Source organism: Oryza glaberrima, chromosome 7, assembly GCF_000147395.1.
Source record: "Oryza glaberrima chromosome 7, OglaRS2, whole genome shotgun sequence".
NCBI lineage: Eukaryota > Viridiplantae > Streptophyta > Magnoliopsida > Poales > Poaceae > Oryza > Oryza glaberrima.
This window is the reverse complement of record NC_068332.1, coordinates 17,084,764-17,103,600: the sequence shown is the minus strand read 5'-3', so window position 1 is coordinate 17,103,600 and position 18,837 is coordinate 17,084,764. Positions and strand designations below refer to the sequence as shown.

At 37.5% G+C, this 18,837-nt stretch overlaps 1 long non-coding RNA gene across 5 annotated transcripts; it reads left to right on the top strand.

Annotated features, from left to right (window-relative positions):
• The first annotated feature begins 14,821 nt into the window (after positions 1 to 14,821).
• LOC127780860 (uncharacterized) lies at positions 14,822 to 18,518 on the top strand. 5 transcript variants are annotated; one of them, XR_008018838.1, is made up of 5 exons: positions 14,822 to 15,381; positions 16,421 to 16,490; positions 16,893 to 17,040; positions 17,727 to 17,893; positions 18,231 to 18,518. It is a non-coding gene; the product is annotated as an uncharacterized LOC127780860 (long non-coding RNA). The 5 variants fall into 5 exon arrangements; XR_008018839.1 differs by having other exon boundaries at positions 14,824 to 15,381; positions 17,767 to 17,893; XR_008018836.1 differs by having other exon boundaries at positions 14,827 to 15,381; positions 17,763 to 17,893.
• Positions 18,519 to 18,837: the final 319 nt, after the last annotated feature.

Below are 18,837 nucleotides of genomic sequence, written 5' to 3'. Positions count from 1 at the left end.
CCTTTTAATCGTCATTAGGATCTATAAACTTCATAAGAAGATATCGCGAGAAATAGTTGAGGATCGAACTCTATCTCAAAAGAGAAATCGATGTTTTACTACCAGTCACAAGCGCAGTACTCATACTGGAACTTACGAGCAAGAATTGCTCTATCAATCACCATCTACTTTAGACATATCTTCTTCAACTTTTTGAAAATCCAAAAGTCCAGTATCTTCCTACAAATTAGTGAATTAGGAGGGGCTCTTTATGCAGAAAAAGAAAGAGCAGGGCAATATTTCAAACTTGCATTCGAACTGCGAAATATTTATTCAAAGGAGGAGAGATCAAGATAATGCAGCAGGGTTGGTTATCTAATTGGCTAGTCAAACATGAGGTGGTTCATAGATCTTTGGGCTTCGATCATCGAGGAATAGAGACTTTACAAATAAAAGCAGAGGATTGGGATTCCATTGCTGTCATTTTATATGTATATGGTTACAATTATTTACGTTCCCAATGTGCTTATGACGTCGCACCCGGTGGATCTTTAGCTAGCGTGTATCATCTTACGAGAATACAGTATGGTATAGATAACCCAGAAGAAGTATGCATAAAAGTCTTTGCCCAAAAGGATAATCCTAGAATCCCATCTGTCTTCTGGATTTGGAGAAGTGCCGATTTTCAAGAAAGAACGCGAATCTTATGATATGGTGGGAATCTCTTATGATAATCATCCACGCCTTAAACGTATCCTAATGCCTGAAAGTTGGATAGGCTGGCCCTTACGTGTTTTATCAACAGTTTTTATATGTCGTATCAACCGCCACCACTCTACTCCTTTATAGGTATGTTACTTAATTTATCTCGTTATGTGTTTTAGATGGTCTTTTCTTTCAATAGTCTTTATTTTTATCACAAATTTTAGTTATTTATAAATTTTATTCCTAATTGAAATCTTATTTTTCTTTTTCCAATTTCAGAATTTATTTTTTTTCAAATTTTAATTAATATCATATTGTGTTCTTTTAATTTTTTTAATTTTTTTATTTTTAATTTCAGTTGTTTCAAAATTGTATTCCTACTTGAACTCTCTTTTAATTTTTCTAATTTTGGATATTATTTTATTTTTTATTCTGGGTTCTTATATGAATTCTTCTTTCAATATTGCTTATTTTTAATTCTGAATTTCAGCTAATTTTAAATTGTATTCCTACTTGAACTCTTCTTTTATTTTTTTGCTAATTTCGAATTTTTATTTTATTTTTATTCCCAATTTTAATTAATCTCGTATTGGGTTCTTATATGGACTCTTCTTTTTAATATTCCTTATTTTTAATTCCGAATTTCAACTTTTTTAAAATTGTATTCCTACATGAACTATCCTTTCTTTTCTAATTTTGGATTTTATTTTATTTTTTTTCAAATTTTGATTAATCTCGTATTGGGTTCTTACATGGAAACTTCTTTAAATATTGCTTATTTTTAATTCCGAATTTCAGCTATTTTTAAATTGTATTTTTACTTAGACTCTCCTTTTATTTTCTAATTTTGGATTTTATTTTATTTTTATTTCGAATTTTGATTAATCTCGTATTGGGTTCTTATATGAAAACTTCTTTCAATATTGCTTATTTTAATTCCTAATTTCAACTATTTTTAAATTGTATTTCTACTTGAACTCTCCTTTTCTTTCTTTTTCTTTTTTCCGATTAATGTGAGAATTTCTAGCTCCCAGAGCGAACGTGGTGGCTACTTTTAAAGCTGTTTTAATAATATAATAGATAGATAGATTCGGCATATTTTAATAAAAAACAAGATACTAAACATGACATGTGAATAACAGGAGGATGATCAAGTGATAGTACTAAACATAAACATGCTAATAACAAGAATAATATCATCTAGTAACATGTTAACACTAAAGTGAATAGAGTGATATGCGGAGAACGCTCCGGATTCAAAGGCGATGGTGTTGGTGTTGTCGCTACCGTTGCCATTGGCGTCTCCTCCATTCCATTGCTAGTCGACGTAGAGGAAGACCGTTGCTGTTGGCGTCTTCTCCTCCATTGCTGCTCGACGTAGAGGAAGAAGAACCTGGCGTAGAGGAAGCAGTGTAGAGAGCTTATTGTCTATCGGTTCCGCTTTCTCATAAAAACAGAAAAGACAAGAAAACGAGCGGCTGGCTCGCCAGCCCCGTTGCTCCGCTCCGCTAACTCGGCCCGGTTGGCTCGACTCGGCGCACGAGCGCGCGGTGGCAGTTCGACCACCATCTTACTCGACATGTGCTCTCATTTAGCAACTTATTTAAGTTGATATACATTCTCATTGGTTCCAAGGTGGGATTAATCTTTTAACATTAATTGTGTGCCTTTGAAATTAGTATGATTAAATCAGAGCTAGCCCATTTAATTCTAACAATAAATATGCAGATTACAAAATACAGAAAAATAAAAAACGAATGTTTGAATATAATGTGTAAAAGAGTAGGAATTAGAAAAAATAAGTGCTTAAATATACTGTATAGAAAGAAAAGTAGGAATTTGTCGACGGGCTATACCCGCAGACGGGATTTGTAGAGTATGGGAATCGTTGGAACCTGCAGACGTGAGATCGGATCGAGCAGACAAGGAAAAAGATTTATACTCGTTTGGACCCTCAAGGATAGTAATAACCCTAATCTAGATTATATGGATTTATGGATGGAATATCACCAAGATTACAATGAGGAATTTCACGACTAGACTAATCTGCCGACTAGAAACTGTCGAGGACGGCCCGAGGAGATCTACTCGGCGAATACGGCTATGCCTTCCTCTGGATTGCTTCTCAATGTAGCTTTGGCTATGGCTTGTAATTCGATGCCCTTCCCTGAATACGGGGGTCTTGTATATATATAGTGTAGATCATCTTTTTCCCTGAATAGGATTTGTCGGTGATATGGGTCCAGGGGTATCAGGGCCATAGAGAGGAGGCTGCCCCCAGTAGCCACGTGGCCCTCCCCCTGGGGGGGGGGTCGGGCCCAAGGCAGGGTGGCGACCGCCCCCTCCATGCCTTGGGGTCGGGTTACCTCGACACCCTTTCGCGTGGTGCCGCGTGTGCTGGGATAGGTGGGCGCCCCCAGCGCCCACCTAACCGTATTTAAGGCGGTATGAGCGAGCACACCATGGCGCATTAAATGCACACCGCCTTAAATGCGGCGCATGGTGCACCTGACTGGACTGTGACCGGTCGAATGACCGATGTGGCCAGGGTAGTGCGCCTGCGCACTGGTTGCATATTAGGCGGTGTGCCGCCTGACACCCCCCGTCACGTCGTGATGTGGAGAGGCTGCTTAGACTCTCATCAAGACCGGAGACGGCTTGCCTAACCCGGTTAGGGTAGAATTTCCGTTTCCCGGCGCAAGTGAAGACCCAAAAGTCTTCACTCATTAAATGCCGAATGACATGCGTGTCCCCGTGTCAGACTGATAGATTTGACGGGCCCCACGCCACAGCAAGGCATGCCAGAGACTTCTAAGGCAAGCAACAAGACATGCATTTAATGTGATTATCCTCCCTGAATAGGTTCGGTGGGCCCATGTGGTAACCCCTTGAGATATAACGCACTCTTTAAAGGGTGGCTGCTTTTAGGCAAACCTCCTGGCTATCTTTGCACCCCCACCTCCTTTATCACTGAGCGGTTATTTAGGGGCCTTAGCTGGTGATCCGGGCTGTTTCCCTCTCGACGATAAAGCTTATCCCCCATCGTCTCACTGGCCGACCTTGGCCCCTGTTATTTTTGGGTCATATCTAATTCGTTATACTCAAAATACACCTTTGGTACAAAATTGATAATCTCACAAGGATGAAATATCAGTAATTTTCTATTTACTGGTTGATCCCATCTTTTACGGCATCAATTCCTTTTCTGAACGTACAAAAATTTGGGGAGCTCAGCGTGTCTGGAAGCACGGGAGAACGTTCTTTTGCTGATATTATTACCAGTATTCGATACTGGGTTACTCATAGGAAAATCAGCCTTTCCCTATATCAGGCACTAATTTATTTTTAACGTCTAATTAGATCAGGGAGTTCTTCCAATTAAGAAGTTAAGCTCGTTGCTTTTTGTTTCACCAGAATTGGAGCCAGGCTCTATCCATTTATTCATAAAAGGAGGTCCAGGCCTACTTAGGGAGGGGTTGAGCCCTTTTTCACTTGAGGAGTTCTCCTACCCCTCATTATTAACACCTTCTACTCCAACAAGGAGATCTTGTAATTTCTCCCACAATTAGCTAAGCACAAGAGTAGGGTATAACGCTTCTCAGCGGCCCGAACCTATATAAACCCCTCTTGTCTTATCGTCCTTGAGGGGCCCGACCCCCTCTGCACTGAACTATCCACCGAGCCCTTGAGTCTCACCTGCTGCCCCCGGCCGAACCAACAAGGGGCTCTCACTGTCCCCTGCTTGAGGAGTTCACCCTCCGACAGGATTCTAACACATTCTATTCCGATAAGGTAATTTTCTTCTTTATCTGTCGTATTTCCTAATCAAATGATACATTGTCGTATATAATCAGGTATATGGTATTGCGGTATTCCATGAATCCGTGTATAGGAGGTATGTCTTATCCTTGACACTGACATAATTAAATAAAAAAGACAGATTCAAGGGAAATTTTTCTAAAGTTGTAGCTTTTACGAATTTTCCTCCAAAATCTATGTAGTATTTTCCCTAGAAAAAAGATCTCTGTAGTATCGTCCATTATATTAGAGTTTCAATGGAAAGGAGATGATTTAATTATTTGTTTCAAATATGCTTTTAGGAATTTTTTTTCATATAAATTTGAAACTCCCTAATTTTTCTATGTCTTTTTTCCGTTCGAGCCTGATTGATCTTGACCATGTCGTGAACTACTGTTCTCCCTGCTCTCAGGATACAGAGAGATGTTGTGCAAGGCTCATTTTGAGTTTTCGACTGTATATATATCGAGATATATATGTTTTTCAGCTGTATTTAGCAGCTTAAACTTGAGCCTGCATTGGTTGGTGATTACTACAACTCGAATGGGACTAGGAGATGTTAAATTTAAGAAAGGTACTACATGAAATTGCCCACTGGGAGATGTTAAAATTAAGAAAGATACATGATAAACAGCCGCTAAAAATATGAGCTAACCATCACGATTTGGGGTTGGTATGATAATTAATGCATTTTACTACCTTAGAAAAGATAAAGTACTTCTTGGAACTCCGGTCATAAATATTTGATTTTGATGTTAAAAATTAGATTTGATCTCTGACCATAGATAACTTCTCAAGTGCTTAATTTATAAAAAAAATATAAAAGTTTTTTTTGCGGGGAAAAAAAATAATAAAAAAATATATAAGTTTGACTAAATCTTATCTAAAATTTAATCATTTATGACTGGAGTGAGTACTTTTTATATGCTAATAAAAACACTCCCTCTCATCATGAAAGTTGAGGACAAAGATTCTATCAAACTTTTGAAAAATTTGAACAACTTTATATTAAACAAGTTATTTAATCTACTAATAAGTTTGTAATATTATGATAGCACTTTTCAAGCAACTAGGAAGGAAGCCCGCGCGGATGCGCGGGCATTTTATTTATTGTTTTATGAAATAGTGCTAAAAGAAGTCATATCTCACCATCGTGAGATAGATCGTAGACTTCAATATACTTAAATTATAAGAACGTCTCCCAGAATTAAAAACACTTTGTCACGATTACATATAAATTCTCCTATTATCGTAACAACTCATTATCACTATTTTAAAAGCTCACTAAGTATCAATACATGAAATTGCGCATAATAAAATAAGCCTAATATATCATTAATACACTACTTAGCTAAGTGTTTATGTCTCACTTATTTCCAAATCCACATATAAATATTCTAAAAATATCACTAACGGGTGAAGCCGGTCATAGCCGTAGATACTTTCTTTCTCTATTACCTTAAAAATTAGGTAGCTGTGTCCTCTCAAGATCAGCCCGAAGCACATATTATAATTTATCTATTATATATTAATAATATATTAAATTTCCTACTACTACGCCATCACGTGGTACTCTACAAACGTTCCTACATCACCACATGACGCTATAATAAATTAGAGAAAATCATAGATATTCGGAGAAAAAAATAATATGTAGTATTTATTTTTACTTAAATTGATGGGCCTATTATTTTATACCATTATATTAGATCTTAAAAAAATAAAAATGTAATTTGTCTTCCCGTCATAATCCCCATCCACGTGCGAGAGAAAATGCATACGTTCGTCATGTTCACTAGGAAAAATGTATGTACATAAAGTTCACCAGGTACGTACAGTTCATCGGGAAAAAGATACAGCCGAAAGAAAAAAAAAACTCAAAACAAACATACCTATATATAGGATGTTGGAAAATATATAGTACAAATCACATAAGTAATGGAAACCTTAGAACTACTGTTGGATCTGACAATGAACACATGAGATTTGTCCATGTCACTATATATATTCCTTAGTATGATTGGAAAAGAAAATTCAACCGTCTTTGAATTAGGATACTCCATGTTAGAGAAAGCTAAAATATATTACTTTCTTTTTTTCTTATAACATTTGACCATTTATCTTATTAAAAAGTTGTATAAAAATGTAAAATTATAAATTGAGATTATAGATTGTTGATCATAAAACAAGTCATGGTAAAACAAATATCATTTATATTTTTTAATACAAATGGTAAGATGTCATATCAAAATTCAATGGCATCATACAGCCACTCAACTGGGCCATTTGTATGCCACGTTAGAGGGTAAATAATGGTCCACTAATTTAAATGAAAATCGATGGTGAGATTATATAGTACCATGTGATGGTCTAGGAGCATTTGTAGCAGCGTCATATGGCGACTTAGGAGTATTCATATAAAGTTTAATGAACGTTTAGTATATAATAGTTTTTCTTGCTGCGAATAGTAGTACCGAAGCTTTATTTCTTTTTCAATCTAACGTACGTTTGTATATGTACTTATGTTTTTTTCACGGTTAGTATATATATGCATCTAATCTCATGGTTTAAAATAACGGGTCCGCTAATTTAAATGAAAATCGACAGTGAGATTATATAGTACCACATGGCGGTTTAGAAGTATTTGTAGGAACGCCACATGAAGACTTAGTACTGTTTTGTAGATCATAAATTGGATATATAATTTAAAAATAATTTGAAAAGATGAACATTTAAAGATGGTTGATTTGATATTTATATTATAGATCTAGTTTAACACTGCATCTATATATGAAGTAATATATTTCATCTTTATATCGTTGATAGTTCTATTTTAAAGACCGTCGATTTTTTTTGATGGTACTAAGTACTTATATTTTATTTTGGCTTATAGTAAGTACGTGCATATATATTTTTTCTTCCGGCAAACATTATGCACATGAGAAAGGTATTACATATTTAATAGTAAAAAATAACAGGTCCAATAATTTATAAATCGATAACATATATGGATAAAATAATGGATCGAAAATCGTTCAATTGCATGTGTATATTTGTGGGCCAATATATCTTTATATTGTAGAGCGATATTTGCTTTTTTGATAGTACTAAGCATGTATGCTTTATTTTGGTTGTCGTATGTACGTACATACGTTCTATTCCTCCGGCAAACAGTACAGAGAAAGTTATTATATATATATATATATATAGATATAATATATTAACTGAAAATCGACGGCATGTATAGATCTAATCTAACGGTATAAAATAATGGGTCCACCAATTTAAATGAAAATCGACAGTAAGATTAGACTGTGCTACATGGCAGCTTGAGAGCGTTTGTAGAAAGTTTAATAGACTTTTAGTTTATAATAGATAGATAGATAGATAGATTCTACGCATACCCTTTTTTCTTAAAAAATAGTAAGCATTTGAGAAATTATTTGTGTTCAAAGTTTCAAAAGATATGACCAGCTCATATTCTAAACATTAAATATCTATTCAGAGGGTCGTATTTTAACCTCAAAAAAAATTTAGGACTAAACTTGAATCATTAATGCATCATATAATGTATTTCTAATAGCGATAAAGCTAATATTGTGTAAAATCCATCCTAAAATATAGCACCTTTAAACATTCAAATTTGTTAAAGAATATAATAACTTCTTCCCCATTTTCAAATCTGTTCCAGAATATAACAATTTTTTGACGTACTCTCTTATCTCAATCAATCACAATAATTTCTCTTTTAGTTTCTCTAGCTACTCCCTCATCCGTCCCAATAACAACCCCCACATTTAATTTCACTTATCTCCTAAATCCATAAAAAAGTCAAAAAGTGCGTACTCCCTCCATCCAAAAGTTTAAGACATATATCATTTTTGGTTTTTGAGTAAGGTATAATTGTAATCTCTATGTGCTAAATTAAGTTATTGATCAGAACCCAAAAGAACAATCATAAAACTAACTGATTGTATGCATGCATATAGTTATTTGATCACATGGTGAATGATTTCATTTTTTTTTGGTCTTGGTAACTAAAGAAATGAGCATTAGACTTTTGGATGGAATGAGTATATTTTACTACTAGGATGAAAGGAGTATGAACCTAATTGTATAATTTTTTATATATTATATACTAGTACTTATATGCTACTCCCTCCGTTTTATATTATAAAACTTTCTAGCATTGCTCACATTTATATAGATATTAATGAATCTAAACGAGCGCGCGCGCGCCCACACACACACATATATACATGTATATATATATATATATGTATATATATATATATATGTATATATATAGGACACTCATATGGGGCACCATGGTGCCCGGGCACCATGGTATGAAATACACAAATTCGTTCAAATTTTTCAAAATTTTCAAATTATGAGTATATACCTAGTTATAAGTATTCGATTCATGCATATACCTAGCAACAAAATAACTCAAATTTAACTTTATTTCACAATCCATTATTACATACCTAACTAATTATATGTTTGGATGCTATATACCTAGAATCAAAATCTAACAAAAGCAAGTTTGAATTTAGTTCAAACTTGCTTTGAACTAGTTAGTAAAGTAGTTAACGTTAATACCTAGATATCTGAAAAAGTTTTATACTCATTTGAATTGAGTATATAGTAAATTTCAATCATGGTGCCCGGGCACCATGGAGCACCAAACAAATTTACTCTCTCTCTCTCTCTCTCTCTATATATATATATATATATATATATATATATATATATATATATATATATATATATATATATATATATATATATATATTCATTAACATCTATATGAGTGTAGGCAATGCCAGAAATTCTTATAATATGAAATGGAGGAAGTAACTAATTATTGGTCAAAATCTTTTTGTTGATTTTAAAAATTAAAGTACGATGTGGTATGGATAATGCGCGCTTGTCAAGGATTTAGGGCACCCGCAATGGTTATCTATAGGCTCTCTACAAGATATCCATGTCACTATATTTTCCTACTTGGAACAGATTAAATGAAGAGAGAGAGTAAAGCTATCTACTAACTTGGAGATAGTCTATAGAGAAAAACGAGGCAATGGATGAGAAAGCTGTAGATACCCATATAGACATACTATTGATGTGGTTTACTATTAATCTAGTCTATTGCTGAAATGTACATGTCCATTACGGGTGCTCTTATAAATAAAAACGTACAATAATATTATATTGGCACTGCGGCCGGTAGAAAATTCTCTTGGGAATTACTGCCCATTAATTAAATGATCATTAATTGTGCAGATAAGAGGAGTGAGATAGAGATATGGCTGCACCAACGACGGACAAGTATAGCTTTGCCGTGCATCGAGAGCGACACGCTGTCGCGTACGAGAGTACGTAGCGCGAATATTTAAGCAGCACGGCACAAACACAGCTAATCCAATTGCTGTCTTCCACAAAACCAACTGATTAATTAGTACTGTAACGTCATTAATTTACAAAAAGGAAACGTCCAAACTACGCACAAAAACAGAAATTTTGTGCACAAAATTCGCAAACAAGAACCGGAATTTTCTTTAAAACACTGTTCAAACGAGCTCACAACTTGCATATATACACACAGATAGTATACTAACCCTTAGAAACGCTCAAATATACACCATACCCTTATATATTACATCTTCAAGAGATTAGATCGGTTTATCTTACGATTGATAAAAACATTATAAACGTCTCCTCTTGTTATCGATGGGTATATCATCTATCACTAAAAGAATAATTAACCGTAAATACGAGCTACAAACACTTGTGTCAAGTTTACGATTTATCCAGCTTAATCATCATCATAGAGTTATGCTGACACGGCAATTTAATCAGGTCGGCATCTTTGTTCTAGCCTGAAAACGCCCTACAAGCGAAAATCTGGGTCGAAGTGGCGTCGAGAAGTGCAGGGTCACGATCGAGTAGTCGTTTTCAAGTGTTTTCTTTTCTTTTGTAATAAGTAAGGAGACAATCAAACATGTACTACTAATATTAATCGATTCCGGCCGGCTATGATCTTCCTCCTAATCGTCCCAACCGATGACGGGATTTTTGACACGTATTGGCTGCCAACCATCTCATCACCTCTGCATTTTCAGAGGTTTTATGAAATTATTATATATCCACAAAATAATTAAAGCTTAGGGAGTTGGGATCCAGGTACTCGGTTTAATTTACATCCATGGGTGACTTAGATCAATTTTAATAGTATAGCTAACTAATAGCTCTAAAACATATATAATTAATTTAATAGTTAATTCATACAATAGTTACCTATAAACATATATTATACTATTAATATCTGGTTCCACCTGTTATATACATATTATATCTTGTAGTCCGTGCTATAGCTGGCTATAAATATGTAGTCCACTGCTCTTCTCTCTTACTCCCTCCATTCTAAAATATAGGGCACAACTAATTTTTAAAGTGGTTTCATAATATAGGGCGTGTATGCATGCATGTAATTAATTAGCACATTCTCTCCCCTAAATTATTATTATTTTAAATCATATACTCACAAGATTCTTAATTCTATTAGTTGCATGTATTGTATTAATTGGGGTGATTCATGACAACAATGAGATATTAATTATTTTTGGTCTTTAGGTTAAGGGTGGTTGTGTCTTATATTTTGGAACGGAGGGAGTATTTTTTATCTTTTTAAAATATATTTATAGTTAGTTTATAGTAGTTTGCTATTGTATCTACTCTTAGGATTGCCATCAGAAGAAGGCGTGGACAAATGTTTTAATTGGCGAGAGATGCTTGATGGTGTGTGTGGATGTGTGTGTATGTCCATCATTTAAAAAAAAAAGAATAAATGTAATGTTATACTCTCGAATGATTGTGCTTCACCTCATTGCATGTATGAAATGCTCACCATATATAAGCAAACAAATAATATATATTTTTTATATGTCCATGAAATTTCAGCCAATGCTTTTTACAGGCTCGCTCCGTCACATATCGTAAATTTTGGTTTTGATCTTTCTATACCCACACTAATTAATACGCGTAGTGTCTCAAGCCATCGTTGCTTAATTAGTTAGTTAAACAGATAAGGATACTTTACACATCAATAATGCGGCACCATGCATGTACGTACATCACCACTTGCTATTTATTTTGTAGGTTTTAATAAGAACCAACTACTTAGTTCGAAAGAAAATTAAATTAGCTAACTAATGCATCAAATGATGTTAGACTAGTTTAGATTATATTAGAGCGTGGGGGTCACGGTTCAGATTGTAGTGTGTCATTATGTGCATGAGTGTAAGTCCCACGTTCTGTCAGCGTTCAATTTTGAGTCCTATCTTCTTCGTAGTATTATATTACGACAAAAGAGAATTCAAATGACTTGAACTAACTCAATCATTCAAGCGCGGAAATCAGGATTTAAAACCCACCTTTGTTTAGTTAATTCCTCATTAAAAAAGTAAAAAGATTGAGAAAGATTTATTATATATCCATCGAGGTGTGAAATTAATTCTTTTTAATTCCCTTCATCTCATAAGGAGTAACCCAGAACAATCTCGATAACGATTTGGTTAATTTTGCGTCTACGATCAATACCAGTTTTTTCCTTCACCTGGGCTAGGAGTGTAGATTCTCCGACAAACAAACGAAATTCATGTTGAGGAATGCAAATTTTGTCCCGCACTCTGATGGCCTTTATCGCCATTGGATTCTGTTCTTTTTCTGATGTTAAAGGTCCAGCCAACTTGTAGTTATGCTGTACTCTAGTAGCCTTTCATTTGATAGAGACGGTTTATAATAGCAAATCCAAATCGCAATAAATCAAATAGTTGATGTAGATGGCAATCTAACCAAAATTTAGATCACCACGAGAGGGTTTTGAAGCGTCAATAGAATCCAAACAGTTTATGCATAGCTGGCAAGCATTTCCTGGCATGCGTATCATATAATTGGCCACAATGTTTTACAGAATTTTGAAAAGGAAATGAAGTTAAGGACACAACTGTTGAAGACGTCATTTCTTCCAGGGTTTCATTTGCCTTTCACTGTTACAATTGTTCAAGCACATGATTTGACTTCTTTTTTAAAAAAAAGATAATAGAATTCATTATGTCCTTTATTTCATCCAATCTACAACTCGTTATTACTACCTCCGTCCTAAAATAAGCGCAGCCATGAGTTTTTGTGCTCAACTTTAATCGTCCGTCTTATTTGAAATTTTTTTATGATTAGTATTTTTATTGATATTAGATTATAAAACATGAATAGTATTTTATGCGTGACTATTTTTTTTAGTTTTTTCAAAAAAATAATAAATAAGACGAATGATTAAAGTTGGATAAAAAAACTCATGGCTGTACTTATTTTGAGACGGAGGGAGTACCAAGTTTGTAGTTTGAACGAACGCTTATTACTTATCACAACTTATGGATCATAAGAAACCTAATTGAAACACCATCCTAAAGACATACAAAGATAACACACCTCTACTTTCCTAACTCACCTTTCTCGTTTACCGCGCGCACGCTTTTCAAATTGCTAAACGGTATTTTTTTAAAAAAAAATTCTATATAAAAGTTACTTTAAAAAGTCATATTAATCTACCTTTCAAATTTATTTTAATTAATACTGAATTAATCATGGACTTAACGCTTCTTCGTTTTACTTGCTATGGAGTGAGGGTTGCAACACACCTTATATATGTTTGTCCTCCTCAAATACGATACCTAAAGACAGAGACAACACTATATGTTTGTCGTCCTCAAATATAAACACTACTATAAAAACCATTTCTCCTAACATAGAGGATCTTATTTTCGAAGACGGACATGACCCTCAGAGCCAAATAACCACCTACAAAAATATAAATCGGGGTGAAATATTTTCGCAGGCAGTCCACTTAAGCGGCGTAGGCGGACCACTTCGCAGGCGCCGCTTAAGTGGTGCGCCTGCGAAAATAGACTTAATATAAATAGACAGGCGGGCCTAAATTTTTTCTAAGTCCCCTCAGATCTTCTCCTCTCCCCTCCCCTCACCTCACCTCTCCTCCTCTCCTCTCCTCCCCTCCTCTCCCCTCTCCCCAGCCGCCGGCCGGAGGCGGCGGTGTGTGCTCCCGGCGGCGGCGGCGGGCGGTGGCGGAGGAGGCGAGGCGGCGCGGCCGACGAGGGCGACGGAGGAGGGCGGCACGGTGGCGTGTGCTCCCGGCGGTGGCAGCGAGGAGGCGCAGCCGAGGAGGGCGGCGCGGCCGAAGTTCGGGCGGCGGCGTCGGCTCCCCTTCCCCCTCCCTCCCAGATCTGGCCGGAGGAGGGAGGGGGGAGGCCAGCGGCAGCGGCAACGGCGTGGAGCGGCAGCAGCGACGGCGCTGTCCGGGCGGCGGCGGCAGCTCCCCTCCCCCTCCCTCCCAGATCTGGCCGGAGGAGGGAGGGGGGAGGCCGGCGGCGGCGGCAACGGCATGGAGCGGCGACGGTGCAGTCCGGGCGGTGGCGGCGCGGGCCGGGCGGCGGCGGCGGCGGCTCCTGGCGCGATTTTCTTTTGTTCGTTCCTTTCATTTTCGCAGGCGGGCCATTGCCCCAACTGCGCAGTCGTTGTGGTGCAGGCGGACCTCTCTCTCGCCTGCAAAAATGAGTTTTGGCCGCTTCCAAAAATGCCTTTTCTAGTAGTGAAAAACAAATTCCTCAAAATTAGAGTCCAATCATTCTACTGATTAGAACTTGCACACATCACCGTCTATAATTGACGTCGAACCAAAGCGAAAGATATCGGAAACTGAATTTCAAACCAGCCGCTCATGCATGCAAATATAGCCGCATAACGCACATGGAAGCCGATGGCAGCCATCAAGCGGCCACCGCATGAACACACAAAACACTGGACAACGAAACGCCTCCGTCGTGGTTGTGAGATGAGGCGGCGGAAAGTTCGACGAGAGGGACGAGACATCGTGGCTGTGAGATTAGGCATGATTTGATCGTTTGCCTATAGAACGTTAATTTAGTACCCATCCATCTGCATACATAATGGGCTCAAAATTATTTAGCAGAATTTAAGGTCAAGGTGAAATTAGTTTCATGCTATTCAGAATTTACTTAACCAAAAATAGATTACTCCTAGCGATGCAAACTATCAATGAGCAATAAATATACTCTAAACTCAAGGTAAAATATAGAGGTCCGAAATATCTAATCTATCATATAGTTCATATTCATTATGTGACACATCTAACTATCTAAAACCACCCGATGAATTACATCCGATGGCACCGCACCTCCCACGCAGATCGCGCCTCTCCTGCAGCTCCCTCCGTATCAATCCAACGGCCCACGTCGCTCCCACCTCCCTCACCCCACCGCACCCTCTCTTCGCCGTGTGACCCGTGAGCCACCATGCGCCGTCTCCGCCCCCCACGAAGCTTGCGGCTCGGGTCCGTCTCGCCACCGCCGCCATCGTTCCGCTGCTCAGGGCCGGGCCGACGCACCGCTGTCCCGTGCCGCCACCACCGTATTCGTCGCTCGGGTCTTTCTCCGCCGTCTCCACCCGCTCGGGACCGCCGCGAATCGTCGCTCACCTCGCCGTCCCCTATCTCCACCGCAAGAACACCGTCGGCAGCCTCGGCGGTCTACTCTGCGCCGGTCTCCTCCGCGTCATCTCCTCGCTCGTGCCGCCTCTGCCATCCCCTCCGTTCAGCACACCCCCCCCCCCCCCCCCTCCTCCCCCCGTCTTCCCTTCCGTCCTTCCGTCCATCCAGCGCGCTGGCGACCCTCCACCCAGGGCCTGGCGTCCCATCGATGATTTAGGGCGTCGCGGGTCCTCCGTTCAGGGCACCACCGGCCATCCGTCCAGTGCACGGTCTCCCCAATCCAGCATACAGGTGCTACTTACCCTCAGCGCCAGGTGAGCAAATTCTGTTTAATTTGGTATCACATGGTTTGGTTGTAGTGTAGCAATTGCTGCTTAAATGATGAAGAAGTGCAAACCAAATATTTCTGGAAGGTACTGCAGAGTTTGATTGAGTGTTTGAAAATATAGTTCGTTCAGTTTGTTGTATGTCTTGAATCCTGATAGGATCACCTCTGCCAACTGAGTGCTTCTGACGGAGTCAAGCATCTTGATGCCTGCAATGTTTCTGGCTTTTGACATTCCTTGCATGCTTGACACTCATCCAATCGGATTGTAAGGTGGCTTTTCTGAATTTTGTGATGATGAAAATCACCATGGTGTACATGTTCACTGCTAGCATTGTGTGGTTTGTATTAATGCTACAAAATGCCTTGCTGCTCATGAACTGCTTGACAAAATGCCTCTCAATGTTCTATCTAAAATTCTGAGCATGTTAATATGTGTCTCCCCGTAAGTTTAGATGGTCATAATTTGTGCTGGTTAAATATCCTAAAAGAGTTCTTAAAAACTGATATTTGATCAAATATTTTAGTGATTCTATCGTGCATATTAATTCCCTGTAGAAATATTATATACATATTAGTAGAGTAGATTATGGAGAGTTGCTAAAAATTGATCGCCAACCGTTTGAAGCTCACTTTGAAGATCTACTGCGAAAGATGGCTTCATGTTACCAGAAGACAAGGCAAGGCATCACCACGTAACAGAAAGAAGAGTAGAGAAAAAGAATGATATCAACCGCCATTTCGGCTGTGTTTAGTTTCTAAAATTGATGAGAAGTTTGGGGAAAGTTGGTAGTTTGGAAAAAAAAGTTAGGAGTTTATGTGTGTAGAAAAATTTTAGATAACACTAACGATGTCCAGCTTCTTCTCATTATGAACAGCAGGAGGGAACACAGATGCTTTTTGTGTATTTAGTCAATAACTCAGTTTACTGGATGCTTATATTTTATATTCTGCAATGTAAAGAGTAGATAGCATACTTGAGAATCATTGGTCGTCACTGCATTATAATTGTACAACATATATCCTAGGAAATATTGGATCAATTGCAAGGACATGCGTGCAGCGTGAGCAGTTGGTGTGCATCTTATTGGGGTTAAGGTTAGTGTTTATTGAAAAATACATTGAATTATGTTTCTTCCTTTTCTTTGTTATGTTATTCATCTGGTACTACATGTGAACGGCAAATTTACTTTGTAAGCATTTTCAGCCATTGGGTTTAAAGGTAGACAACACAAAGCTTTGTGTGCTGTATTGGGTTATTGGGCATATCCTATGGTTTTATGCCAGATATGCCAAATTTCCCTCTTCTGTGCATTAATATAGTTACCAAATACGCATGAATTTTGAACCACTGTTTTTTTCTCTACATCAGGATGGAGAAAAATGGTTATATAAGCAACTAAGCAATGTATTTTTGGTAGTGAAGTGTACATAATGGATACAGCATCACTTGTTATCCTGATATGTTTATTTAAGATGGTTTTCTTGCATGTTTGGTAGTGCAAATGGACACCATCAAATTGCCAATTTGCCATGATCTTGGTGCGTGTATGGAATCAAGTAGAATGGTAGTCTCCTGCAATTGCTCCACGATGACTGAATCCACGCGGAAGGCTGTCCATTTTTGGCAGTTCAGACTTAGAGAGAGGTTAGCATTGGCCTATTCTTTGGATAAGTTTAGGTCATTTATGTGCTGAATAAAATTTGGCTAAGAAGCTACGGCATATCTGTTTTACGAATGGAAAAAATGTAGCTATTTTTTCATGTGTCCTTGTTGCTTGATTGGTCAGGCAAGTTGCCAAGTTATTGCTCCGTATTGCAAATTCATCTTGGTACCATATTAACTTTGACAATCTGGTTTTTTTGGTGTATCAATAAATCAAGTAAATAATGATGCAATGAACTCTTCTGATGGACAAGCAACAGAAAATTTACTTGATAACTATATTGTTTGGACGTATGTTCTGGCCAATAATCTTGATTCCTTCTTATATCAGTCCATCCTTATCCCTGACGCCTTATCAGTACACTGTAATGCTCATACTGATTGTGCTGGCTGAGACCTAGGCGGGGGCCAAGGCCTTCATTTAGGTCAATACACACCGCCTCAGGAGGTTTATTCCTTGTCCGGTACATATGGTTGGGATGTTGGATCCATGTCATTTATTTCTGCAGGATGAGATTGTGAACAATGGATTATCTGTTATTAGGCTTGGGATGCTGGTCTGATGCAAATTACTGTAGATTATTCAAGTCAAAGTTACTATAGTTTTTTTTGCTGTTGGAGTTCTGTTTCAGTGCCAAATATTTGTTGAGCATGATGTTGTGTTGCAGTGGTGCCCTAATTGCGATTTCAATGGGATGTTCTAGACAGATGTGTGGACTGGGGTGGAGGAGAAGCATAGTCGATGATGGTGAAACACAGCGTGTTTGAGAAACAAGGTGATCGACTCGAAGGGCGTTGCCAGCAACCAGGCTGCTTCTTTGAACACCTTGGTTAGGTAATATATTCAAGCTATGTTAGATGGAAATTACTTTTATGGAAATAGGTGCATTTGTGATAGCCCATATATTATTTCTTTATAGTTATTAGTGCAATTACAATTATTTAGCATGCAAGCTAATAGTACTTCTAATGAGACTACAAATGCATATCATACTTAGATATGTTTGTCCATCACGTGTTGTTAAGAACAGCTTAAACAAACCAAGCAGGAATAATTTTTATTTATGTTTCCTGATTAATTAGGAAGTATATTTACAAACGATGGCATATGGGATAAGAGGATTTCCTTTGTTTTTGTGCTATGAATCCCATCAAATTTCTGCTATTTTTAGTTCATGCAGGAGAAGCAGGAGAAGAGTATACACCGTGCTTTGGCTCTCAGTATTGCGAACCAACTCACAAATATATTCCGTGACCGAGAGAAGTGCCAATATAATGGTTTTAGGAAGTTGTTCTGAGCAACTGAGCCCCTTGTAGAGTTGTCCCCATTGCAGTGGATAAAATTTCCGAGTGCCTAACACACATTCCATGAGAAGTACAGCTTGGGTTTTGAAAGACAAAAAAATTGCTATGTAATTAACAATGTATAAAAATTCTATATCGTTCTTTTTTTCAATCAATCTTGAGTATATATCTCATTCTCAAACATATATCTTTTTCTATTATTTGATTTGAATTATCAAATACTGTCGTAGCGTTAGCACATGCATATTGCTTTGCTATGTAATTAACAATGTATAAAAATTCTATATTGTTCCTTTTTTCAATCAATCTTGAGTATATATCTCATTCTCAAACATATATCTTTTTCTATTATTTGATTGAATTATCAAATACTGCCGTGGCGTTAGCACGTGTATATTACTAGTATTTAAGGATGGAGAAAGTACTTGTTCTTTGTAACATATGGATTTTGTAGTATTTTTGTGTTTTAAAGAG